Below are 27,456 nucleotides of genomic sequence, written 5' to 3' on the forward strand. Positions count from 1 at the left end.
TCCAGAAGGCATTTGATAAAGTCCCACTTAAGAGACTGTTAGCTAAGATAGAAGCCCATGGAATCGAGGGAAAAGTACGGACTTGGTTAGGAAGTTGGCTGAGCGAAAGGCGGCAGAGAGTGGGGATAATGGGTAGGTACTCACATTGGCAGGATGTGACTAGTGGAGTCCCGCAGGGATCTGTCTTGGGGCCTCAATTATTCACAATATTTATTCACGACTTAGATGAAGGCATAGAAAGTCTCATATCTAAGTTTGCCAATGACACAAAGATTGGTGGCATTGTAAGCAGTGTAGATGAAAACATAAAATTACAAAGCGATATTGATAGATTAAGTGAATGGGCAAAACTGTGGCAAATGGAATTCAATGTAGACAAATGTGAGGTCATCCACTTTGGATCAAAAAAGGATAGAACAGGGTACTTTCTAAATGGTAAAAAGTTAAAAACAGTGGATGTCCAAAGGGACTTAGGGGTTCAGGGACTTAGATCATCGAAGTGTCATGAACAGGTGCAGAAAATAATCAATACGGCAAATGGAATGTTGGCCTTTATATCTAGAGGACCAGAGTACAAGGGGGCAGAAGTTATGCTGCAGCTATACAAAACCCTGGTTAGACTGCACCTGGAGTACTGTGAGCAGTTCTGGGCACCGCACCTTCGGAAGGACATATTGGCCTTGGAGGGAGTGCAGCGTAGGTTTACTAGAATGATACCCGGACTTCAAGGGTTAAGTTACGAGGAGAGATTACACAAATTGGGGTTGTATTCTCTAGAGTTTAGAAGGTTAGGGGGTGATCTGATGGAAGTTTATAAGATATTAAGGGGAACAGATAGGGTGGATAGAGAGAAACTATTTCCGCTGGTTGGGGATTCTAGGAGTAGGGGGCACAGTCTAAAAATTAGAGCCAGACCTTTCAGGAGCGAGATTAGAAAACATTTCTACACACAAAGGGTGGTAGAAGTTTGGAACTCTCTTCCGCAAACGGCAATTGATACCAGCTCAATTGCTAAATTTAAATCTGAGATAGATAGCTTTTTGGCAACCAAAGGTATTAAGGGATATGGGCCAAAGGCAGGTATATGGAGTTAGATCACAGATCAGCCATAATCTTATCAAATGGCGGAGCAGGCACGAGGGGCTGAATGGCCGACTCCTGTTCCTATGTTCCTATGATGCCAACACCAGCCAAGGCTGACACCGATGATTTGATTGGCAGGTGTGCTGAAAGTCCCATCGGCTGTAGCTTCAGGGTGTTAATGGAGGGACGGTTTGCAGCATAGTGGGGTCCGCACCCCTGGGATAAGAAAGCTACGGTTAAGGTGGAACATCTTCTGGTGCCTCCCAAAATCAATCTGTTTAGTTTATGGATGCAGATTGTTCGATGAAGCACTTTACTATACAACTGTCATATCGGTGTCAGCCCTGACTCAGTGGGTCTCTCTCTCTCTCTCTCGCCTCTGAGTCAGAAGGTCGTGGGTTCGAGCCCCACTCCAGAGACTTGAGCCCATAACCCAGGTTGACACTCCCGGTACAGTACTGAGGGAGTGCTGCACTGTCGGAGGTGTCGTCTTTCGGATGAGACGTTAAACCGAGGCCCCGTCTGCCCCTCTCAGGTGGACGTAAAAGATCCCACGGCCACTGTTGGAAGAAGAGCAGGGGGAGTTCTCCCCGGTGTCCTGGAGCCAATATTTATCACTCAACCAACGTCACTAAAAACAGATTATCTGGTCATTTATCTCATTGCTGTTTGTGGGATCTTGCTATGCGCAAATTGGCTGCCGCGTTTCCTACATTACAACAGTGACTATGCTGCAAAGGTACTTCATTGGCTGTAAAGTGCTTTGGGACGTCCTGAGGTCGTGAAAGGTCTTATAGAAATGCAAATCTTTCTTCTTTCTTTTCAAAGTATGAACTGACCTGACCTGCCCTAGGCATAGGTACTGATGATGGTTTGCAGTTCAAGGAAGTCGTAGTTACCAAGATCATCTGATTGGAAATGCTTCTATAAGCATAGTAGCTGGGGGCCATCCTGGATGTTGTAACTTTGTGCAGAGGCCCGCCTTGCAGGCTCCACCCCCCACCACCCCTCTGCTCTTCCCCCGTGTCCTGTCCGAGAACTCTGCCCGGGATGACTCACAGGTTGCACGCACACTCCCTGGGGAAATGGAGGGGACTACAGGCACAGCCAGAGTGAAACCACAATGTAGCGATGGGCTACCAGGGCTCAATCAACACTTGCAAATCAGGGCCTGCCTGAAACACTTCCCCGAAATGTTATTTAACTGCAAAGTTAAGCAATTACTGAAGACCTCACAGGAATCTTTCTTTGCTATTTCCCTCCCTAAACCTCTCCACCTCTCTCTTCTCCTTTGATCCTCCTTAAAACCCACCTCTTTGGCCAAGCTTTTGCTGGTATTCCAATGCTCTCCTGGCCGGACTCCCATCTTCCACCCTCTATAAACTTCAGCTCATCCAAAATTCACTGCCCCGTATCCTAACTCGCACCAAGTCCCGTTCACCCATCACCCCGTGCTCGCTGACCTACATTGGCTCCCGGTCCAGCAACGCCTCGATTTTAAAAGTCTCATCCTTGTTTTCCAATCCCTCCATGACCTCGCTCCCCTCCCTATCTCTGTAACTTCCTCCAGCTCTACAACCCTCCGAGATCTCTGCGTTCTTCAAACTTTGGCCTCTTGCGCATCCCCCACTTCCTTCGCCCCACCATTGGCAGCCGTGCCTTCAGCTGCCTGGGCCCTAAACTCTGGAATTCCCTCCCTAAACCTCTCTGCTTCTCCCTCCTTCTTTGATACTCCTTAAAACCCACCTCTTTGGCCAAGCTTTTAGTCACCCCTCCTCCTTCTTCTTTGGTTCCATTTTTTCCTCACGCCTCTGTAAAAAGCCTTTGGGACATTTTTCTACATTAAAGATGCTAAACAAATGCAAATTGCTATGCTTTTTGCTTTGAAATAGGTCACAGAGAAGTTAAAAGTTGAAAAAACTTGCATTTATTTTTATTTATTCTTGGGATGCGGGCGTCGCTGGCGAGGCCCAGCATTTATTGTCCATCCCTAGTTGCCCCTTGAGAAGGTGGTGGTGAGCCGCCTTCTTGAACCACTGCAGTCCGTGTGGTGAAGGTTCTCCCACAGTGCTGTTAGGATGGGAGTTCCAGGATTTTGACCCAGCGACAATGAAGGAACGGCGATATATGTCCAAGTCGGGATGGTGTGTGACTTGGAGGGGAACATGCAGGTGGTGTTGTTCCCATGTGCCTGCTGTTCTTGTCCTTCTAGGTGGTAGAGGTCGCGGATTTGGGAGGTGCTGTTGAAGAAGCCTTGGCGCGTTGCTGCAGTGCATCCTGTGGATGGTACACACTGCAGCCACAGTGCGCCGGTGGTGAAGGGAGTGAATGTTTAGGGTGGTGGACGGGCTGTCGATCAAGCGGGCTGCTTTGTCCTGGATGGTGTCGAGCTTCTTGAGTGTTGTCGCAGCTGCCCCCAATCCAGGCAAGTGGAGAGTATTCCATCACACTCCTGGCTTGTGCGTTGTAGGTGGTGGAGAGGCTTTGGGGAGTCAGGAGATGAACCACTCGCCGCAGAATACCCAGCCTCTGACCTGCTCTCGTAGCCATGGCATTAATGTGGCTGGTCCAGTTGCTTTGTGGTTGGTTGATGGTGACCCCTAGGATGTTGATAGTGGGGATTTGATGATGGGAATACCATTGACTGTCAAGGGGAGGTGGTTGGACTCTCTCTTGTTGAGATGGTCATTGCCTAGCACTTGTGTGTGGTGCGTATGTTACTTATCAGCCCAAGCCACAGCTTATATATGGAAGCTGAGAAAAAAAGGGGTGAGGGGGAGTCTTGTGGGGGGGGATAGGAGGAGGAGCCATTGCAGGAAGTACATGGTAGGGTTGGTACCAGGGTGGTAGGACATGGAGTGGCCAGGAATGTTGAAGAGTGAGGAGGATAAGGAGGGATAAGACACCATGGGCTCAATCAGCAAAGATATCATTGGCGACTTTCACCACGGCTTTCTTGATGCTGAGGGCAGAGCAGAAACCAGGAATCTGGTGAGAAAGATGTTCAAGGGGCCACAGAGAGGAAGGGGAGGTGAGAGATAGGGCAGGATTAGCGAGGACAGAGGGGTTGAGAATGGGCTTTTTAAGGAGGGAACCAAGAAGTACTTTTCTGAAGTGCAGTCACTTGTAATGTAGGGAAAGGCAGCAGCCAATTTGGACACAGCAAGGTCCCATCAACAGCAACAAGGTAAAAGGCCCATTGATGTGTTTTTGAGTGGTGTTGGTTGTGGGAGGAATCTGATAGCTTACGAGGCCTTGCGTCATTCTGAACTATCACCAAATTGCAATTGTGCAATATTTCCTGTATTTTAAAAGTATAAGTAGATACAAGCTGTGCTTAGTCAGCTTTTAGTTATAGAAAAGGGGTTTGATTAGGGGTTTTCAATTACTACAGGGAGTTAGTAATACTGAAAGACTTTACTCTCACCTCTATTTCTGTCACATTGCCTGTCGCGTTTAAACTATATCTATCTACACTTACCATCGACTCACATTTGATTCATTCCTCACAGCTCCTGATTTGCATCTGGTCGCCAACTCTGGTTGGACATATTCCTGGAGGTTTCATCACATGACCTCCTGCCTCCAACCGCCCCGCCCTCCCCCACACTCCTGCCATTGGTCACCCAACGTGTCCATCCTCATGGTGCCCTGCCCCCACGGCCAATCAGAAAGCGAACAGACTCTTCATTACCCAATTGGATGCGACCTGACTGTCAGTCAAACAGCCTTTTCTTTCCCAACTCCAACATTTTTATAACCAATAAACAAAAGTGTTGAAAGAAAAAGATTTGTTTTTTCATGCCCCTATGATTTTTCTCCCTGGTTTTGCTCGCAGCAGCGTCCAGGAGATTAATCTTCAATTCCTGGAGACTCCAGGTTGGCAACGCTGCTCCAGAGACTTGAGCCCATAATCCAGGCCGACACTCCCAGTGCCGGTACTGAGGGAGCACTACGCTGTCGGAGGTGCCGTCTTTCCGATGAGACGTTAAACCGAGGCCCCGTCTGCCCCTCTCAGGTGGCGTAAAAGATCCCACGGCCACTATTGGAAGAAGAGCAGGGGGAGTTCTCCCCGGTGTCCTGGGCCAATATTTATCTCTCAATCACTAAAAAACAGAACAGATTGTCTGGTCATTATCACATTGTTGTTCGTGGGATCTTGCTGTGCACAAATTGGACGCCGCATTTCCTACAACAGTGACTACACTTCAAAAAATACACATCCTGAGGTTGTGAAAGGTGCTCTAGAAATGCAAGTTCTTTCTCTCTTTTTTAAATCGAGGGAGCAGGAAGTGAGCTTGGAGGCTCGGCAAGTTTTCTTTTTTCCAGAGGACGCCGGAGCTGTGGAACAGTATTCCGGGACTTGTGGTGAGGACCAACTCCTTGCGATCCTTCAAGAAGGCATTAGATGCATTTTTTTTTTGGAAAACTACAGGATCGTGACAGGAGGAAGGTACGTTTTGAGGGAATAACCAACGGGCCTGGGGTCTCCTGGGGTTTGGCCGATTGACTTCGAGGGGACGGAGAACAACTTCTGACATTTGTCCATTTGTTTTTGCCTCCCATGGGAGGTGAGGGGGGGGGGGAAGAATGGTGGAGACATGGAAATGGGTCCACTAAGAAACGGGGCAAATGTGGATGGGTCGAATGGCAACTTCTCATCCTGAGAACATAGCATAACACAATGTAATGTTACATAACATAACATAACGTTACATAACATAATTTAACATTACGTTGGATAACATGGCATTTCATAACATAACAACCACAACTTGCATTTATATAGCGCCTTTAACGTGGAAATGTCCCTAGGTGCTTCACAGAGGCATAATCAAATAAAATGGATGCCGCGTTAAAGAAAGAGATGTTGGTCAAAGAGGCGACCAAAAGCTTGGTCAAAGAGGTAGGTTTTAAGGAGCGTCTTAAAGGAGGGGAGAGAGGCGGAGAGGTTTAGGAAGGGAATTCCAGAGCTTAGGGCCCAGGCAGCTGAAGGCACGGCCGCCAATGGCAGAGCGATGGAAATCAGGGATGCGCAAGAGGCCAGAATTGGAGGAGCGCAGAGATCTCGGAGGGTTGTAGGGGCTGGAGGAGGTTACAGAGATAGAGAGGGGGCGAGGGCCATGGAGGGGTTTGAACATGAGGATAAGAATTTTAAAATCGAGGCGTTGCCGGACCGGGAGCCAATGTAGGTCAGCGAGCACAGGGGATGATGGGTGAACGGGACTCGGTACGAGTTAGGATACGGGGGGGCAGCAGAGTTTTGGATGAGCTGAAATTTATGGAGGGTGGAAGGTGGGAGGCCGGCCAGGGGAGCATTGGAATAGTTGAGTCTGGAGGTAACAAAAGCACGGATGAGGGTTTCAGCAGCAGATGAGATGGGGCGGGGTGGGGGGGGGGGGAAGATGGGTGATATAATGGATGTGGAAGTAGGCGGTCTTGGTGATGAAACGGATATGGGGTCGGAAGGTCAGCTCAGGGTCGAATAGGACGGCGAGGTCGTGAACGGTCTGTTTCAACCTGAGACAGCGGCCGGGGAGATGGATGGAATCAGTGACTAGGGAACTGAGTTTGTGGCGGGGCCGAAGACAATGGCTTATATTTAACTGAACATAATGTAATGTAACTTAACATTACATAACATAACGTAACTTAACACAACATAACGTAATGTAACATAACATAATCTAATTTATAACATAACATACCATAATACTGTAACATAATACAACATAACTTAATATACCATAATATTACCTAGTATAACATAACATAGCATAACATAACACTACATAATATAACAACATAACATAAATGTAACGTTACATAACATAGGATCATAGAATCATAGAAAGGTTACAGCACGGAAGGAGGCCATTCAGCCCATCGTGTCCGTGCCGGCTCGATGCAAGAGCAATCCAGCTAGTCCCACTCCCCCGCCCTATCCCCGTAGCCCTGCAAATTTTTTCCTTCCAAGTACTTATCAAGTTCCCTTTTGAAGGCCATGACTGAATCTGCCTCCACCACCCCCTCGGGCAGTGCATTCCAGATCCCAACCACTCGCTGTGTAATAAAGTTTTTCCTCATGTCACCTTTGGTTCTTTTGCCAATCACCTTAAATCTATGTCCTCTGGTTCTTGACCCTCCCGCCAATGGGAACATAACATCACAAGCCCGATTCCCTCCACACCGGCACTCTGTACACGTGCACTTTTCAGCAGGGTTTGCTGGATAGCAATTGAGTGGGAACCCTGGCTGGCTTTCCCCTTCCTCACCCAAGGATGCTGTAGCTCACCTAGTGATGGTCAGCTAGTTCAGCACGGGCTGGGAATGGGATCTGGGCCCTTGTGGTCTATACGGCTTAGCAGCAGCAGCAACGTGTGAATAGGAACCAGTACACCCTGGTTATGACTAATAGATGCTGCGGTCCTTGGGGGGCCTATTCTTGTTGGAGGCCTCCTTTACCCTGGTTTGGTTTGCCCTGAACCTAGCTGCCCTTAAAGGGCCGCTGCAGGTTTTTTTACCTGAATGTGAAGCCGGGAGAAGCAGGAGTGCTAACGGGCCAACACGATCCAATTACTAAGCGGGCGCATCGCTACAGTTGCTAACAGCCTGCTAGAGGTGCATGCGGCACATTGCAAGGGGCAGGCGTGCAGCCAAAGGGGGCAGCTCGACCCACTGGCGCTGTGTAAACCCTCCCTCCCCCTCTCCAGCTGCTCTACACAGGGCAGGAGAATGCCAACCTACAGTGAAAGGGGCAGCTCGCAGAGTGTGAACCCACCCTCCCTCTGCAGCTACTCGGCAGCAGGACGCCAACCTCCCTTGCCCCACTCATACCCCACCCCCGTGCCGCAATCAGTGTCATTTTGGAGCAAGTGGAAACTATCTGCTCTACCTGCACACCTTACCCACATCATATACCCAGGAAACAGGAAGCAGGCTGCTGCAGGGGCCTGGGGGACAGGTGACAGGAAGCCCTCCGCACCTGAAACCACTGGATGCCTTCGACAAGCAGCTGAAAGGTTACAAACAGTCATCGCGTGTGTTGCATAGAATTACATAGAATCGACAGCACAGAAACAGGCCATTCGGCCCAACTGGTCCATGCTGGTGTTTATGCTCCACACGAGCCTCCTCCCTCCCTAATTCATCTAATCCCATCAACATATCCTTCTATTCCTTTCTCCCTCATGTGTTTATCCAGCTTCCCCTTAAATGTATCTATGCTATTTGCCTCAACTACTCCTTGTGGTAGCGAGTTCCACATTCTCACCACTCTCTGGGTAAAGAAGTTTCTCCTGAATTCCCCTATTGGATTTATTAGTGACTATCTTATATTTATGGCCCTCTAGTTCTGGTCTCCCCCACAAGTAGAAACATCTTCTCTACGTCTACCCTATCGAACCCTATCATTAAAGACCTCTATCAGGTCACCCCTCAGTCTTCTCTTTTCTAGAGTGGGGTAACCAGTCTCCGCACAGCTCCATTCAGGTGAGCACTGGGATTCATGGGCTAGCATGTCAACCCGACAGGGCTGCAGGGCCAAGGGGGGCATTGCTCCGGGCACAGGCCAGCCTGCCCCAAGTCCCATTTCCATCTGCAGCACCAGCAGCTTGTCTATCAGATCCGGACTGCTTCTGTCACAGAAACGCATTCATCTCAACTCCAAACACCAGCTCACGAGAAGCACTTTCTTTTGTTGCTGTTGTTCATTATTGTGCTGGTCGAGGTGAGGCTCATCAGGTAGCCAGTGGGACACTGTGCACTCAGAGTCAGCACCAAACACTCCCAGAGCAGGTACAGCACGGGTTAGATACAGAGTAAAGCTCCCTCTACACTGTCCCGTCAAACATTCCCAGGGCAGGTACAGCACGGGTTAGATACAGAGTAAAGCTCCCTCTACACTATCCCATCAAACACTCCCAGGGCAGGTACAGGGTTAGATACAGAGTAAAGCTCCCTCTACACTATCCCATCAAACACTCCCAGGGCAGGTACAGCACGGGTTAGATACAGAGTAAAACTCCCTCTACACTGTCCCATCAAACATTCCCAGGACAGGTACAGCACGGGTTAGATACAGAGTAAAGCTCCCTCTACACTGTCCCATCAAACACTCCCAGGGCAGGTACAGGGTTAGATACAGAGTAAAGCTCCCTCTACACTGTCCCATCAAACACTCCCAGGGCAGGTACAGGGTTAGATACAGAGTAAAACTCCCTCTACACTGTCCCATCAAACACTCCCAGGGCAGGTACAGGGTTAGAGACAGAGTAAAGCTCCCTCTACACTGTCCCATCAAACACTCCCAGGGCAGGTACAGGGTTAGATACAGAGTAAAACTCCCTCTACACTGTCCCATCAAACACTCCCAGGGCAGGTACAGGGTTAGAGACAGAGTAAAGCTCCCTCTACACTGTCCCATCAAACACTCCCAGGGCAGGTACAGCACGGGTTAGATACAGAGTAAAGATCCCTCTTGGTTAGATCACACTTAAGAGTACTGTGCACAGTTCTAGTCATATTATAAAAAGGATATTGAGGCACTGGCGAATGTGAAAGGAAGAATTACATGGATGATACCAGAACTGAGAGCCTACACTTATCAGGAAAGGCTGAGGCTCTTTTCTCTCGAAAAGGGAAGGCTGATTGGTGACCTAATTGAAGTCAGTAGAATTATGAAGGGGTTTGATAGGGTAGATGTAGTGAAGATGTTTCCACTGGTGGGAGAGACCAGAACTAGGGGCCATAAATATAAGATAGTCACTAGTAAATCCAATAGGGAATTCAGGAGAAACTTCTTTACTCAGAGAGTGGTGAGAATGTGGAACTCACTCCCACAAGGAGTAGTTGAGGTAAATAGCATTGATGCATTTAAGGGGAAGCTCGATAAACACATGAGGGAGAAAGGAATAGAAGAACAATCTGATAGAGTTTGGATGAAGAGGGGTGGGATGAGGCTCGTGTGGAGCATAAACACCAGTATAGGCCTGTTGGGCAGAATGTCCTGTTTCTGTGCTGTATGAGAGCAGAGAAGGTTAAGGGGAGATTTATCAGAGGTGTTCAAAATTATGAGAGTTTTGATAGAGTAAATAAGGAGAAACTGTTTCCAGTGGCAGGAAGGTCGGCAACCAGAGGACACAGATTTAAGATAATTGGCAAAAGAAGCAGAGGGGGAGATGAGGGGAATTTTTTTTACACATGATCTGGAATGCGCTGCCTGAATGGGCGGTGGAAGCAGATTCAATAATAACTTTCAGAAGGGAATTGGATAAATACCAGAAAAGGAAAAATTTGCAGGGCTTTGGGGAAAGAGCAGGGGGGAGTGGGACTAATTGGACAGCTCTTTCAGAGAACACGGAGGGCAGAATGACCTCCTTCTGCGCTGTAAGATTCCATGAATCACGACGGTCACTCAAAACAGAAGCTGATGAATGAGTGAGGCTCTTACCCTCCGTGCGTTGGTATCGAGCCCTGTTTTGCATGTTGGAAGCTGCAGGCAGACTTGCAGACTGGCGGGACTGTCCCTCCCAGGAGCAGAGCACGAGGCAGCCTTGGAGCCCGACCACTGCAGGACCAAGAACAAAAGCAACAGAGTTAATAAGCAGTGAGAGAGTGGCAGATTATCCCCCCGCCCCCGACCGTCCGACAGCTTTTTGAGCGACCGCAGAGAGACACGGGGCCCTGACCTTTAACAGGAAGCCCACTGCGATACCTTGGAGATCGCATAAAGCCCCTCGGCATAAGAAAATAATGGATGGGAAAAGACCAGCCAGTCCATCGATGCTGGCCACCCTGACCCCCCCTCCCCCGCAACTCCCAATGTCCCACTACCTCCCGCACCCCTCCTCAGATATTATCTCCTCCTTCAGAGCCTTCAACTGCTCCCACTTGCCCGGATGGGGGCAGCTGCAACAACACTCAAAAAGCTCAACACCATCCAGGACAACGCAGTCCACTTGATAGGCAGCCCATCCACCACCTTAAACACCTACTCCTTCCACCACCAGCACACCGTGGCTGCAGTGTGTACTGTCCACAGGATGCACTGCAGCGACTCTCCAAGTCACACACCATCCCGACTTGGACATATATCGCCGTTCCTTCACTGGCTGGTGGTCACTGGGGCCGCTGAAGTGGTCCTTCAACAGGCGTCTAACGCCAGTTAGGTTTGATATACCTGCGTGGCTTGCTAGGCCACTCCAGGGGGCAGTTAAGAGTCAACCACACTGCTGTCAGACTGTAGTCACATATAGGCCCAGACAGGGTAAGGTTTCCTTCCTTAACGGACGTCAGTGAACCAGTTGGGTTTTTACGACGATCCGAAAGCTTCATGGTCACTTTTACTGATACCAGCTTTTTATTTCCAGATTCTTTAAACTTAATTCAAATCCTCAAATTGTCCGCGGTGGGATTCGAACTCACGTTCTCTGGATTATTGGTCCAGGCCTCTGGGTTACTAGTCGAGCAAAAGAACCACTACGCTACCGTATCCGTTAATAATTCCCAATTATAAATTCCTATGTCCACATTTAAAATGGAACCTGCCTATGTAAACATGTCATGCTGTCCTCACACCTAGCACCACCCTGGTGGGAGTGTGTAATCGCAGTGTGACATGTTTACATAGCAGTTCCCATTCTAAACGACTGTACCCAGATGCCAGCTGCTCCACTGTCCAAGTGACCACGTGTGTGAGCCTGGACTGCGAGGGGTTTAGGCTATTTCACCGCAGAAGGCATCACAGCTGAGACTGCTCCTGTCCTGAGCCAATGTGTATATATACACACACTTTCCAGCAAGGAGGGGGGAGGTCACTGGACAGTGATCAGGAGCAGGAGCCCTGGCTGATTGTTTCCCTTCCCTAGCCCAGGGGACACTGAACCCAATTGTAGCAACCCCCAAACCCCCCCCCAACCAACCCCCACCGCTGCCCCATCCAATGTCAGCTAGCCCGAGGCACGGCCTTGGCGATTAAAAATGGGATCTTCCTGGTCTGTGGGGCTTAGTACTGCACTGGGCCACCTGTTGAGGGAGTGAAGAATGAAACAAACAGACTGAAAGGCAGGGAAATGAGCACGAGATGGCAAAACTGAGCTGCTGCGCCAGATTAAAAGGCCTGAAACCTGGCGGGTTCCTGTGGGAAAGTCTCTTAACCTCAAATTTATCCTGGGTGGGGGGAGGCTTGGCTGGTTCTCGAAGCAGCGCAAAGGACGGGAGCTGGCGATGAGGGGCTGGTACCCCATCCTAAATATAGCTCAGTTGGGGGGAGACAATTGCTATTGCTCACTGAGTTCCCAGACTTGGTGGGGGCTGAGGGGGATAGGTCAGAGTGAAGAGGAGGGAAAGTTTACACTGTGGATGTGCCGAGGTTTTAAAGTGTGTCAAACTCCTCCGCGTTCAGTCAGAAGAAAAAAAAAATCCCTTGAAAGAGCAAACGTCAACCGGAGGATTCTGAGAATTCACTTTCTGGTTTCTCTTTGCTACCAGTTTCCTGTTCTCTCTGTTTCTCTCTCTGTCTCTCTCTCTCTCTCGCTCTCTCGTGTGTACTGGCTCCTTGCTGGGCCCTGAGGGGCTTATGAAACCTCACCCAAGTACATGAGACTGATTGTATCCTGATCCAACATCTGTAGGTCTTTAGGTCCAGCAGGGGGTGACTGGGCAGGGACCAGTAGCAGGAATCCTGGCTGATATTCCTTCCCGAACACAGGGGTTGCTGATGCTATTGTTGCAATGGCTGAGATTAACTAGCCCAGCACAGGCCCGGGATGCAGCCTGGCACCATTTGGTCTGTGCACATAAAGCAGAATTATTAAACTGAGACAAAGCGAAAAGTAACCCTCCCCTGAAGTGAGTTAGCGGATGTGAGCCTGATTCCGACTGCTCTCAGCGACCCTGGGTCAGGAGGAGGAACAAGGGCGAGTGTTTCTGCCCCTGATCACTGTCGAGTGACCCCCGCAGGAAGGTGCACACATGGTGACAGAGGGTGAGAGCGGATTGAGCTCTGCTGCGATGCCCACTGCGGTTGAATATCCGATCCATGCACTTATAGTTCCTATTTAATGGTTTGTCCTGTTCGAATTTCCTGACTCTGGATGCTTTGGAAAGGGCTGTTCTTAGCACTGGTGCCTCATTGGTGGACATACTCAACAATAACAACAACCACTTGCATTTACATAGCTCCTTCAATGTAGTAAAATGTCCCAAGGCGCTTCACAGGAACGTGATCAGACAAAATTTGACACTGAGCCACATAAGGAGATATTAGGACCGGTGACCATAAGAACATAAGAAATAGGAGCAGGCGTAGGCCAATCGGCCCCTCGAGCCTGCTCCGCCATTCAATAAGATCATGGCTGACCTGATCCTAACCTCAAATCTAAATTCATGTCCAATTTCCTGCCCGCTCCCTGTAACCCCTAATTCCCTTTACTTCTAGGAAACTGTCTATTTCTGTTTTAAATTTATTTCATGATGTAGCTTCCACAGCTTCCTGGGGCAGCAAATTCCACAGACCTACTACCCTCTGAGTGAAGAAGTTTCTCCTCATCTCAGTTTTGAAAGAGCAGCCCCTTATTCTAAGATTATGCCCCCTAGTTCTAGTTTCACCAATCCTTGGGAACATCCTTACCGCATCCACCCGATCAAGCCCCTTCACAATCTTATATGTTTCAATAAGATCGCCTCTCATTCTTCTGAACTCCAATGAGTAGAGTCCCAATCTACTCAACCTCTCCTCATATGTCCGCCCCCTCATCCCCGGGATTAACCGAGTGAACCTTCTTTGTACTGCCTCGAGAGCAAGTACGTCTTTTCTTAAGTATGGACACCAAAACTGTATGCAGTATTCCAGGTGCGGTCTCACCAATACCTTATATAACTGCAGCAATACCTCCCTGTTTTTATATTCTATCCCCCTAGCAATAAAAGCCAACATTCCATTGGCCTTCTTGATCACCTGCTGCATCTGCATACTAACATTTTGATTTTCTTGCACTAGGACCCCCAGATCCCTTTGTACTGCAGTAGTTTCCAGTTTCTTGCCATTAAGATAATAACTTGCTCTCTGATTTTTCCTGCCAAAGTGCATAACCTCACAAGCTTGGTCAAAGAGGTAGGTTTTAAGGAGCGACTTAAAGGAGGAGAGAGAGGCGGAGAGGTTTGGGGAGGGAATTCCAGAGCTCAGGGCCCAGGCAGCTGAAGGCACGGCCGCCAATGGTGGAGCGATTAAAATCGGGGATGTGCAAGAGGCCAGAATTGGAGGAACGCAGAGATCTCGGAGGGTTGTAGGGGCTGGAGGAGGTTACAGAGATAGGGGGTGGGCGAGGCCATGGAGGGATTGGAAAATGAGGATGAGAATTTTAAAATCGAGGCGTTGCCGGACTGGGAGTCAATGTGGGTCAGCGAGCACAGGGGGTGATGGGGGATGGAACTCCCAACCTAACAGCACTGTGGGAGAACCTTCACCACACAGACTTCAGCGGATCGAGAAGGCAGCTCACCACCACCTTCTCAAGGGCAACTAGGGACGGGCAATAAATGCCGGCCTCGCCAGTGAAGCCCACATCCCGAGGATGAATTTTAAAAAGTCACTAAATCAGTTTACACAATGGTCAAAACAGCTGTTGCTCAGTGGAGAGTGAAAGGTTGATGTTTTATCAGTTTGAGATTACATTGCATAGAATTTACAGCACAGAAACAGGCCATTCGGCCCAAATGGTCCATGCTGGTGTTTCTGCTCCACACGAGCCTCCTCCCTCCCTACTTCATCTCACCCTCTCAGCCTATCCTTCTATTCCTTTCTCCCTCATGTGTTTATCGAGCTTCCCCTTAAATGTATCTGTTCTATTCCCCTCAACTACTCCTTGTGAGAGTGAGCTCCACATTCTCACCGCTCTCTGGGTAAAGAAGTTTCTCCTGAATTCCCTATTGGATTTATTAGTGACCATCTTATATTTATGACCCCCTAGTTCTGGTCTCCCCCTCAAGTGGAAACATCTTCTCCACATCTACCCTATTAGACCCTTTCATAAGTTTAAAGACCTCTATCAGGTCACCCCTCAGCCTTCTCTTTTCTCGATCTCTCTGGAGCCTCGCTATCAGGCTGCAGCTTTGAAGCCTCTTCACCGGAGTGTGTTGCCCTGATCTGGTTGTTCATTCTTTCCTCTCATGGCTTTAGTGGTTTGTGGGGAAGGGTTGGGGGGGGATTTTGATCACCACACTTGTGCGGATGTACATTAACCACGCTGCTTCCAGGCAGCCAGGGTGAGCTGTGGTGGTTCAGCTTTGCACTTCCCGCAGTGTCCCAAGTATGTGAGGAAGCAGCACGAAAACAGTGGTATTGATCCTTCCTCAATCTGGCAAACCTGCAAAGAGCGGCTGGATGTGACAGCCGGGCGAGTAGGGGGGAGGATGAGGAGGGCCTGGAGTTTTAAACAGCCTCACGGTCGGGATGGGGAGGATCAGCCAGGGCTCCGGCTCTCAGTGGAACCCCTGTTGGAAAGTGGATGTGATGAGGTTTGGGCGTGTTGCCCCATGCAGTCAAATAGCCTGCCGACGCTCACGTGTGAAAAATGGTGGCTTGGGCGGCTCAGTGGGTAGCACGCTCGCCTCTGAGTCAGAAGGTTGTAGTTTCGAGTCCCATTCCAGAGACTTGAGCCCGTAATCCAGGCCGACACTCCCAGTGCAGTGCTGAGGGAGTGCTGCACTGTTGGAGGTGCCGACATTCGGATGTGACGGCCCCGTCTGCCCTCTCAGGTGGATTTTTTTTTATCCGCTCACGGGATGTGGGCGTCGCTGGCGAGGCCGGCATTTATTGCCCATCCCTAATTGCCCTTGAGAAGGTGGTGGTGAGCCGCCTTCTTGAACCGCTGCAGTCCGTGTGGTGAAGGTTCTCCCACAGTGCTGTTAGGAAGGGAGTTCCAGGATTTTGACCCAGTGACGATGAAAGAACGGCGATATATTTCCAAGTCGGGATGGTGTGTGACTTGGAGGGGAACGTGCAGGTGGTGTTGTTCCCATGTGCCTGCTGCTCTTGTCCTTCTAAGTGGTAGAGGTCGCGGGTTTGGGAGGTGCTGTCGAAGAAGCCTTGATGAGTTGCTGCAGTGCATCCTGTGGATGGTACACACTGCAGCCACTGTGCGCCGGTGGTGAAGGGAGTGAATGTTTAGGGTGGTGGATGGGGTGCCAATCAAGCGGGCTGCTTTATCTTGGATGGTGTCGAGCTTCTTGAGTGTTGTTGGAGCTGCACTCATCCAAGCAAGTGGAGAGTATTCCATCACACTCCTGACTTGTGCCTTGTAGATGGTGGAAAGGCTTTGGGGAGTCAAGAGGTGAGTCACTCGCCGCAGAATACCCAGCCTCTGACCTGCTCTTGTAGCCACAGTATTTATATGGCTGGTCCAGTTAAGTTTCTGGTCAATGGTGACCCCTAGGATGTTGATGGTGGGGGATTCAGTGATGGTAATGCCGTTGAATGTCATGGGGAGGTAGTTAGACTCTCTCTTGTTGGAGATGGTCATTGCCTGGCACTTGTCTGGCGCGAATGTTACTTGCCACTTATTAGCCCAAAGCTGGATGTTGTCCAGGTCTTGCTGCATGTGGGCTCGGACTGCTTCATTATTTGAGGGGTTGCTAATGGAACTGAACACTGTGCAATCATCAGCGAACATCCTCATTTCTGACCTTATGATGGAGGGAAGGTCATTGATGAAGCAGCTGAAGATGGTTGGGCCTAGGACACTGCCTTGAGGAACTCCTGCAGCAATGCCCTGGAGCTGAGATGATTGGCCTCCAACAACCACTACCATCTTCCTTTGTGCTAGGTATGACTCCAGCCCCTGGAGAGTTTTCCCCCTGATTCCCATTGACTTCAATTTTACTAGGGCTCCTTGGTGCCACACTCGGTCAAATGCTGCCTTGATGTCAAGGGCAGTCACTCTCACCTCACCTCTGGAATTCAGCTCTTTTGTCCATGTTTGGACCAAGGCTGTAATGAGGTCTGGAGCCGAGTGGTCCTGGCGGAACCCAAACTGAGCATCGGTGAGCAGGTTATTGGTGAGTAAGTGCCGCTTGATAGCACTGTCGACGACACCTTCCATCACTTTGCTGATGATTGAGAGCAGACTGATGGGGCGGTAATTGGTCAGATTGGATTTGTCCTGCTTTTTGTGGACAGGACATACCTGGGCAATTTTCCACATTGTCGGGTAGATGCCAGTGTTGTAGCTGTACTGGAACAGCTTGGCTAGAGGCGCGGCTAGTTCTGGAGCACAAGTCTTCAGCACTACAGCCGGGATGTTGTCGGGGCCCATAGCCTTTGCTGTATCCAGTGCACTCAGTCGTTTCTTGCTATCACGTGGAGTGAATCGAATTGGCTGAAGACTGGCTTCTGTGATGGTGGGGGTATTGGGAGGAGGCCAAGATGGATCATCCACTCAGCACTTCTGGCTGAAGATGGTTACAAACGCTTCAGCCTTGTCTTTTGCACTCACGTGCTGGACTCCGCCAACAATGAGGATGGGGATGTTTGCAGAGCCTCCTCCTCCCGTTAGTTGTTTAATTGTATTCCAGCACAATCTGTAACCTCATGGCCCAGCATATTCCTCACTCTACCATTACCAACAAGCCAGGGGATCAACCCTGGTTCATTCCCGACTGGATGTGGCAGGACTGCAGAGCTTTGATCTGATCCGTTGGTTGTGGAATCGCTTAGCTCTGTCTATAGCATGTTGCTTCCGCTGTTTAGCATGCATGTAGTCCTGAGTTGTAGCTTCACCAGGTTGGCACCTCATTTTTAGGTACGCCTGGTGCTGCTCCTGGCATGCTCTTCTACACTCCTCATTGAACCAGGGTTGATCCCCTGGCTTGTTGGTAATGGTAGAGTGAGGAATATGCTGGGCCATGAGGTTACAGATTGTGCTGGAATACAATTCTGCTGCTGCTGATGGCCCACAGCGCCTCATGGATGCCCAGTTTTGAGCTGCTAGATCTGTTCTGAATCTATCCCATTTAGCACGGTGGTTGTGCCACACAACACGTGTAAAAGATCTTACGGCTACTATTGGAAGAAGAGCAGGGGAGTTCTCCCTGGTATCCTGACCAATATTTATGCCTCAACCTACATCAATAAAACAGATGATCTGGTCATTATCTCATTGCTGTTTGTGGGATCTTGATGTGTGCAAACTGGCTGCTGCGTTTCCTACATTACAACAGTGACTACACTTCAAAAGTACTTCATTGGCTGTAAAGCACTTTGGGACATCCTGAGGTTGTGAAAGGTTCTATATAAATTCCTCTTCTTCTAAGCCATGCGGAGCAGGAGGAACAAGCTTCCACCCTTGGCCTGCACTGAGCCAGCCAATCTCCACCAGGGCAGCAGTTGAGGCTCTGAAAGGTGGTCTCAGTGCCTCCGGATCGGAGTGAGCCAGGGTTCCTGCTCCCAGTGGTTACCCCGGGGGGGGGGGGGGGGCAGCCCTGTTGGAAAGCGCACATTGGGTGAGGGCGAGATCAGGCTCGGGTATGATACCCCACACAGTCAAATAGCCTGCCTAGACTCACGTGCGAAAAATGTTTACTTGGGCAAGGTACTGGGAAGGCCGGGGGTGGGGGGCAGGGAGGGAGCGAGGAGGAGGAGGTGGATGCCCGGGGAATCCGGTAAGAGGCCTTTGGGGGAGGAGAGGAAAATTGGGCAGAATAAGAGTCAGAGAACGAAGGCAGCGGTTTCTAATTGAAACTGCAGATGTTGCACATTCACAAAGCACTCAGGCACCTCCCTTGTGGCTCACGATGAATACCTACTTTATGGGCCCCTGTTAAGAGGCTACAGTATCTGTTTTATACATGGTGCAACACAATTGTGAGATGTTAGCGACTGCATAATTATATATATGGTGGGGGGGGGGAGCAGGCCCAGCAGGAGAAAGCTAAATAAAGATGAATTGCTTCCTGAAGCTTACAGCTCAGGCCGTTCCACACGTCAGCTGAAGTAAGAACAGACGGTTTCTGTACAGGCATTTACATCCCGCTGATTCCTACTCCACGATGTTTTAGTGGATCTGATCTGTCCCCATTCAGCACAATGTCATTGGAACAAACCATGTAAATGTAATGCACAAACATTTCTAATTCTGTTCCGAGCACTGTGCAGATCCACCAGTAACAATTCTTACCAAACTATTGTGATGTGGCATATCATTCGCACCAGGTTTAATTCACAATAGAAATATTTCACACAGGATGTAATTCTCACTGGATATAATTCACACTGGATGTAATTGTCACTGGATTTATTTCACACTGGATATAATTCATAGTGGATGTAATTCTCACTGGGTGTAATTCACTGGGTATAATTGTCACTAGATATATTTCACACTGGATATATTTCACACGGGATATATTTCACACTGGATATATTTCACACGGGATATATTTCACACGGGATATATTTCACACTGGATATATTTCACACGGGATATATTTCACACGGGATATATTTCATAGTGGGTATAATTTACACTGGATGTAATTGTCACTGGCTATAATTCACACTGGATGTAACTGTCACTGGCTATAATTCATTCTGTGTGTAATTCACACCGGATATAATTGTCTCAGGATATATTTCACACTGGGTATAATTCACATTGGATATAATTTACATTGGATATAATTTATGCTGGGTATAGTTTACACTGGATGTAATTCTCAAAGTGTAATTCACACTGGGTATCATTCCCTCTGGATGTGATTCACACTGGGTATCATTCCCTCTGGATGTGATTCACACTGGGTGTCATTCCCTCTGGATGTGATTCACACTGGGTGTCATTCCCTCTGGATGTGATTCACACTGGGTGTCATTCCCTCTGGATGTGATTCGCACTGGGTATCATTCCCTCTGGATGTGATTCGCACTGGGTATCATTCCCTCTGGATGTGATTCGCACTGGGTATTATTCCCTCTGGATGTGATTCACACTGGGTGTCATTCCCTCTGGATGTGATTCACACTGGGTGTCATTCCCTCTGGATGTGATTCACACTGGGTATTATTCCCTCTGGATGTGATTCACACTGGGTATTATTCCCTCTGGATGTGATTTACACTGGGTATTATTCCCTCTGGATGTGATTCACACTGGGTATCATTCCCTCTGGATGTGATTCACACTGGGTATCATTCCCTCTGGATGTGATTCACACTGGGTGTCATTCCCTCTGGATGTGATTCACACTGGGTGTCATTCCCTCTGGATGTGATTCGCACTGGTTATTATTCCCTCTGGATGTGATTCACACTGGGTATCATTCCCTCTGGATGTGATTCACACTGGGTATTATTCCCTCTGGATGTGATTCACACTGGGTATTATTCCCTCTGGATGTGATTCACACTGGGTATCATTCCCTCTGGATGTGATTCACACTGGGTATTATTCACTCTGGATGTGATTCACACTGGGTGTCATTCCCTCCGGATGTGATTCACACTGGGTATCATTCCCTCCGGATGTGATTCACACTGGGTATCATTCCCTCCGGATGTGATTCACACTGGGTATCATTCCCTCCGGATGTGATTCACACTGGATATTATTCCCTCCGGATGTGATTCACACTGGGTATCATTCCCTCCGGATGTGATTCACACTGGGTATCATTCCCTCCGGATGTGATTCACACTGGGTATCATTCCCTCTGGATGTGATTCACACTGGGTATTATTCCGTCTGGATGTGATTCACACTGGGTATCATTCCTTCTGGATGTGATTCACACTGGGTATTATTCCCTCTGGATGTGATTCACACTGGGTATTATTCCCTCTGGATGTGATTCACACTGGGTATCATTCCCTCTGGATGTGATTCACACTGGGTATTATTCCCTCTGGATGTGATTCACACTGGGTATTATTCCCTCTGGATGTGATTCATACTGGGTATTATCACACTGGGTATTATTCCCTCTGGATGTGATTCACACTGGGTATCATTCCCTCTGGATGTAATTCACACTGGGTATCATTTACACTGGGTATTATTCACAGTGGATGCGATTCATACCGCCTATAAATCACTCTCCTGTTTAGCTCCTTGACCTGTTTTCTGTATTTTTGTTCTAACTCTGGTTCTTTTGTTGTTTCCTGTATTTTGCTGAAGTTCCCCTTTTTTATGCAGTTCCTTGATCGCTTTACCTTAACTCCATGCCTTACTTCCTTGTGTTTCCTGTATTTCCTGACTCACTTACTTGTGTCTGCCGCAGACCCATCTTAGGACTTATGTGGCACATATTGGAACGCAGCCATCTCACACACTGCTGCACCAAGGCATCACTTAGAAGTAGGTAGTGTTAAGAGTTCATACATCACCCATGGGCAGCAAGGGATAGCACAGTGGTAAGAAGTGGACAGACGCACACACAAAGTATGGGCGCACAATATGGGTTGACAATAAAGTTTTCACAGAATCTTACAACACGGGAGGCCATTCGGCCTGTCGTGCCTGTGCCGGCTCTTCGAAGGAGCTATCCAATTAGTCCCACTCCCCTGCTCTTTCCCCATAGCCCTGTAAATTTTTCCCCTTCAAGTGTTTATCCAATTCCCTTTTGAAAATTACTATTGAATCTGCTTCCACCACCCTTTTAGGTAGTGAATTCAAGATCATAACAACTCGCTGCGTTAAAAAATTCTCATCTCCCCTCTGGTTCTTTTGTCAATTATCTTGAATCTGTGTCCTCTGGTTACCAACCCTCCTGCCAGTGGCAACAGTTTCTCCTTATTTACTCTATCAAAACCCCCCATAATTTTGTACGCCTCTATTAAACCTCCCCTTAACCTTATCTGCTCTAAGGGGGACAATCCCACCTTCTCTAGTCTCTCCACATAACTGCAGAGTAAATCTCCTCTGCAGCCTCTTGACATTCTTAACGGTGGCAGTAAAGCTTTTGTGCACGCAGGCGAACGTTTTTGGGAATGTCTGGGGGTTGCTTTCATGAGGTAGCAGGAATAGGAGCATAGAAGGTTGGTGCACACACAGGAGGGACTGCAAGGTGATGGCAATTTGTGAAGAGAAGGGGGAAGATGTAAACTGCACAGTTAAGTCAAGAGGAGGCCTCCTGCATAACAGCAGTACATGGGAACACCTGGAGGCCATTCAGCCCCTCGAGCCTGTGCCGCTATTCAATTAGATCATGGCTGATGTGTATCTTAATTCCATCTACCTGCCTTGGTTCCATAACCCTTAATACCCCTGCCTAACAATCAATCCTAGTTTTGAAATTTTCTATTGACCCCCAGCCTCAACAACTTTTTGGGGGAAGAGAGTTCCAGATTTCCACTCCCCTTTATGTGAAGAAGTGCTTCCTGACATCACCCCTGAATGGCCTAGCTCTAATTTTAAGGTTATACCCCCTTGTTCTGGACTCCCCTCCACCAGAGGAAATAGTTTCTCTCCATCTACCCTATCAAATCCTTTGATCATCTTAAACGCCTCAATAAGATCACCCTAATTAGCAATGGGCTGTTCTCCGCCTCCTACTGCTCCTCCTCCAGCTGATCTTCCTGCTGCCCTTGCGGGGGGGCCTTCCTCTTCCAGCATGTCGACGACCAGGGCTCTGCATCAGGTGACACAGAGCCACCATCCTTGAGATCCCAGCAGGCTGGTTTTGTGGGCACCCCCAGATTAATCCAGGTGCTTGAAGAAGGTCTTTGACGTGCCAGAGTCATACTCAATTGTGTGAACGGGGTCATTTCACCGGGACTCAGCTCTCTCCCTAGGATCTTGCCTGAGGTGTCACGAGCCGCTGGATTATTCTCATCCTTGTGTTCAGATCCCTTCATGGCCTTGCCCCTCTCTATCTCTGTAACCAGCTGCTGCGTTTCCTACATTACAACAGTGAGCACACTTCTAAAAAGTACTTCGCTGGCTGTAAAGCGCTTTGGGGGCGTCCTGAGGTCGTAAAAGGTGCGATATAAATGCAAATTCTTTCTTTCTTTCTAGACTCGAGGCAGCCATGACCTTTGCAGCCATGGGCAATGCGGTGCCTGTGGTGGGCGGTCGATTGGGCTGTAGCAGGAGCCATAACCCAGTGACGGTGCCCAAGGGAAAGCAAAGCTTCTGTGAGCACTGCTCCGTGGTAGTGTCTATTCCGGGTCAGGGGGTACCGCCAAGCGGGTGCTGTGTGCCCCTCTCTCCATTGCTTCCGGGCAGCAAGGGTACGCAGACGTGACCAATGGGAAACCTGTCTGAAATGGGAAGAGGGAGTGGGGGGCAGCAAATGGCACAAAGGCAGATGGGAGAATAGTTGTCAATAGTTAACAAATTAGCGCTGCGAGATATGCCTCTCATGAGCTGTCCTGTTGATCAGGAAAAAGGACGTGTTCATTAAAGACAGGCAGATGGGTTGCTTTGGATTTGCTAGATCTCTCACTTGAATATATACCCGTATTGCCAGTTTTTATTCTGGAATACGGGTGAGGTGCCGAGGCCCACAGTGCAGGACATGATTCAAGTCTTGGACGGACATGGTCTTTATAGAGGCTGGAGCCCTGTTGTGCTGATTGATCAGTTGCCAACACCTTCAGTGTAATACAGAGCCTTGCATGCAGCTCAGGGATTTGAGATCCTGCCAGGAATGACTGGGGGGCATCAGAGGTTTGGGCAAGACTTGAAGAGATTGCATCATAAAGCGGTTACACTAATTAAATAGTTACAATCTGTGCCATAAAATAAAATGCATTTGGAGGATGGCATCAGTCCTACAGCTCATCATTTTCGCACAAGTGAGTCATTCCCTGTGTAATGTACATGTATAGGAACTGACACTAAGACACACACAGGCCGTACAGTACCAGACGGGAGTGAATCATTTCCTTTTACCCACTGTGTACTGTACATGTACAGGAGCTGACACTGAGACACACACAGGCCGTACAGTACCAGACGGGAGTGAATCGTTCCCTTTTACCCACTGTGTACTATACATGTACAGGAGACACTGAGACACACACGGGCCGTATGGTACCAGACGGGAGTGAATCGTTACTTTTTAATCTGCTGTGTACTGTACATGTACAGGAGCTGACACTGAGACACACACGGGCTGTACAGTACCAGATGGGAGTGAATTGTTCCCTTTTACCCACTGTGTAATGTACATGTGCAGGAGCTGACACTATGACACACACGGGCCGTACAGTACCAGACGGGACTGAATCGTTCCCTTTTACTCACTGTGTAATGTACATGTGAAGGAGCAGACACTGAGACACACACGGGCCGTACAGTACCAGACGGGAGTGAATCGTTCCCTTTTACCCACTGTGTAATGTACATGTACAGGAGCTGCCACTATGACACATACAGGCCGTACAGTACCAGACGGGAGTGAATCGTTCCCTTTTACCCACTGTGTATTGTACGTGTGCAGGAGCTGACACTATGACACACACGAGCCGTACAGTACCAGACAGGAGTGAATCATTCCCTTTTACCCACTGTGTAATGTACATATACAGGAGCTGCCACTGAGTCACATGTGTAAACAATTTTACAACACCAAGTTATAGACCAGCAATTTTATTTTAAATTCACAAGCTTTCGGAGGCTTCCTCCTTCCTCAGGTGAACGTTCTTGTGAATTTAAAATAAAATTGCTGGACTATAACTTGGTGTTGTAAAATTGTTTACAATTGTCAACCCCAGTCCATCACCGGCATCTCCACATCATGAGTCACATGTGAGCTGATTGAATAATGAAAGACTGCTTGTTTACTGTGACAGCATTTACCTGCGTTGAGGGCTGGGTTCCAGTTACTGAGATTGTCAGGACTCTGCTGCCCTCTACTGCTTGCAATTCAGTCAGGTCCCCAAGTTTTTTTATGAAGCCAGGGAAGAATCGTTTCCTCCGCAGTGCCCCAATATCAGGCCCAACATCAGCTGGAGGGCAAGTGAGCGACCTAAATCTGGTCTTCAGCGAAGCTGCTGTGAACGCACCACTTGGGACCGGCCAGGAGATGGAGGGGAAACCAGGAGAGAATCATCAACAGGTGTTTGGTCTCGAGCGCTCGAAAATGATAATATTCCATGGACTGAATCGATCCCGACCCAGGTCTGCCAGCGATTCAGACCTTAGAGAGGACTGTTCCAAGCAGCTATTGACAAGTTTATGCATTAACATGCACAAATGTTCAAATCTAGCACTTTGGGATGTGCTATGGTGGGTAAAAGGAGCTTTATAAAAATCATAAATAATAGGAGCAGGAGTAGGCCATCCGGCCCCTCGAGCCTACTCCACCATTCAATCAGATCACGGCTGATCTTCGATCTCAACTCCACTTTCCCGCCCGATCCCCATATCCCTTGATTCCCCTAGTGTCCAAAAACCTATCGATCTGTCTTGAATGTACTCAACGACTCAGCATCCACAGCCCTCTGGGGTATAGAATTCCAAAGATTCACAACCCTCTGAGTGAAGAAAGTTCTCCTCATCTCAGTCTTAAATGGCCGAACCCTCATCCTAAGGCGTGCATTTATAAAGCGCCTTTCACAACCTCTGGCCGTTCCAAAGCGCTCCACTGCACCAGAGGCGGTCGATGCCTCCCTGCCAGTATCTCTTACCCAAATTAGACAGGCGTACCTACCTGGCAATGAGCTGCGGAAATGGATACACAGGCTCCGCGGCAGCAGGAAGTTGAGTCAGCTCTGCCATCTGCTGCAAGGACCCCTGCAGCTAAGACACGCAATACAGCTGGCACTGCTAGTGGCAGTAATAGTTTGCTGCACCCTACGTCTTCTCCCTCTGGCTCCTGCCAGGCATGTGGCGACGCTGTCCTATGCAGAGAATGCCCTGGAGGAACAGGAGGAGGCCATACATCCCCCTGAGCCTGTTCTGCCATTCCATTAGATCTGTATCTTAACTCCATCCACCCGCCTTGGTTCCACAACCCTTAAAGGAGAAAGCCGAGCCAACCTCCATGCTACCACCTCACTCTGTGCCTCCTGCCCCTCTCCAGCCATCAACTGGGACTTCAAGCATTGCAGAGTAACTTAATCTCAGACAGCGGTGAGGGGCTCTACATTTGGCCCCTGGGCTAAGGAGGGCAAGATAGAAGCTAGCAAAGAACAGAAAGCAGGAAGAGAGGCCGCAATATAGCCATGGACAGGAGGCCGATAGGCTGGACGAGTGATATGCAACAGCACCACTTAGTGGGGGGAGGCCTGTCATTACAATGTGACAGGCAAATGTTGACATGTGATTTTTGCATTCGAAATGCTAACTTAAAAGTGCTGCTCAAAATGTTTATCAGATGAAGTAAGGCAAATGTGTACAGGAGATGCACACCATACACAAAACTTTTATTATATTCTCAAGAAAGAACTTGTATTCACATAGCAATTTTCACGTCCTCAGGATGTTCCAAAGCACTTCACCGCCAAATAAATACTTTTTGAAGTGTGGTAATGTAGGAAATGTGGCAGCCAATTTGTGCACAGCAAGATCCCACAAACAGCAATGAAATAAATGGCCAGATAATCTGTTTTAGTGATGTTGGTTGAAGGATAAATATTGGCACAGGACCCTGCTCTTCTTCCAATAGTGGCCGTGGGATCTTTTACGTCCACCTGAGAGGGGCAGACGGGGCCTCAGTTTGACGTCTCATCTGAAAGACAGCACCTCCGACAGTGCAGCACTCCCTCAGTACTGGCACTGGGAGTGTCGGCTTAGATTGTGGGGCTCAAGTGGGGCGGAGTTGAACTCACAGGCGAGAGAGTGATACCGACTGAGCCAAGCTGACAGTCAGCTGAAAACTCTATTTTGTAACAGAAACAAAAAATGCTAGAAATACACCGCGGGACTGCGGATGCCCGGTTAACATAAAATATATTTCCAGCACTTTTATTTCAGATTTGAAGATGTATTTTTATTTGTTCAGTATTTTGTGTCAGGCCTTCCCAGAAGAATGCAGCTTTTGAATTAAAAAGGATTTTTTTAAAAAAAATTTGCATCCAACGATTTTTCAGTAGGGCAAAAAAAAATAAGTGACCTCTCCTTTAAGAAGAAGTTATCTCTCGCATACAAAATAATACAGGGGATTTTATTTTCTCGCCTTCGCTGTTTTATGTTTTGGATCGTCACAAAGACGAATAAAAAAGAGGTTTTGTGAGAGAACATGAGGTGAAATGTGACCCGAAGGCCCCCAGATCTCCGCGATTGCCCCTCTCACCTTCTCCGTGGATCTGACTTCGTGGCATCTATGGAGGCGGGACGACGACGACGACGACGGAACCCCACTGCGCCTGCGCCGTTCTCGCAGGGGCCCGGATCAACCTAACTTGACGCCGGCGCGCCGACCTGATGGACGTCG

General features: G+C 48.7%; 1 long non-coding RNA gene across 2 annotated transcripts; it reads right to left on the reverse strand.

The window, feature by feature from the left end:
- Positions 1 to 2,994: 2,994 nt before the first annotated feature.
- On the reverse strand, positions 2,995 to 27,371 carry LOC137306485 (uncharacterized). Of its 2 annotated transcripts, none has more exons than XR_010958890.1 (3): positions 27,316 to 27,371; positions 10,535 to 10,651; positions 2,995 to 5,189 (listed from the first exon to the last, which is right to left on the reverse strand). It is a non-coding gene; the product is annotated as an uncharacterized lncRNA (long non-coding RNA). The 2 variants fall into 2 exon arrangements; XR_010958889.1 differs by having other exon boundaries at positions 2,995 to 5,746.
- Positions 27,372 to 27,456: the final 85 nt, after the last annotated feature.

Source organism: Heptranchias perlo, chromosome 43 (assembly GCF_035084215.1).
Source record: "Heptranchias perlo isolate sHepPer1 chromosome 43, sHepPer1.hap1, whole genome shotgun sequence".
In the NCBI taxonomy this organism is placed as follows: Eukaryota; Metazoa; Chordata; class Chondrichthyes; order Hexanchiformes; family Hexanchidae; genus Heptranchias; species Heptranchias perlo.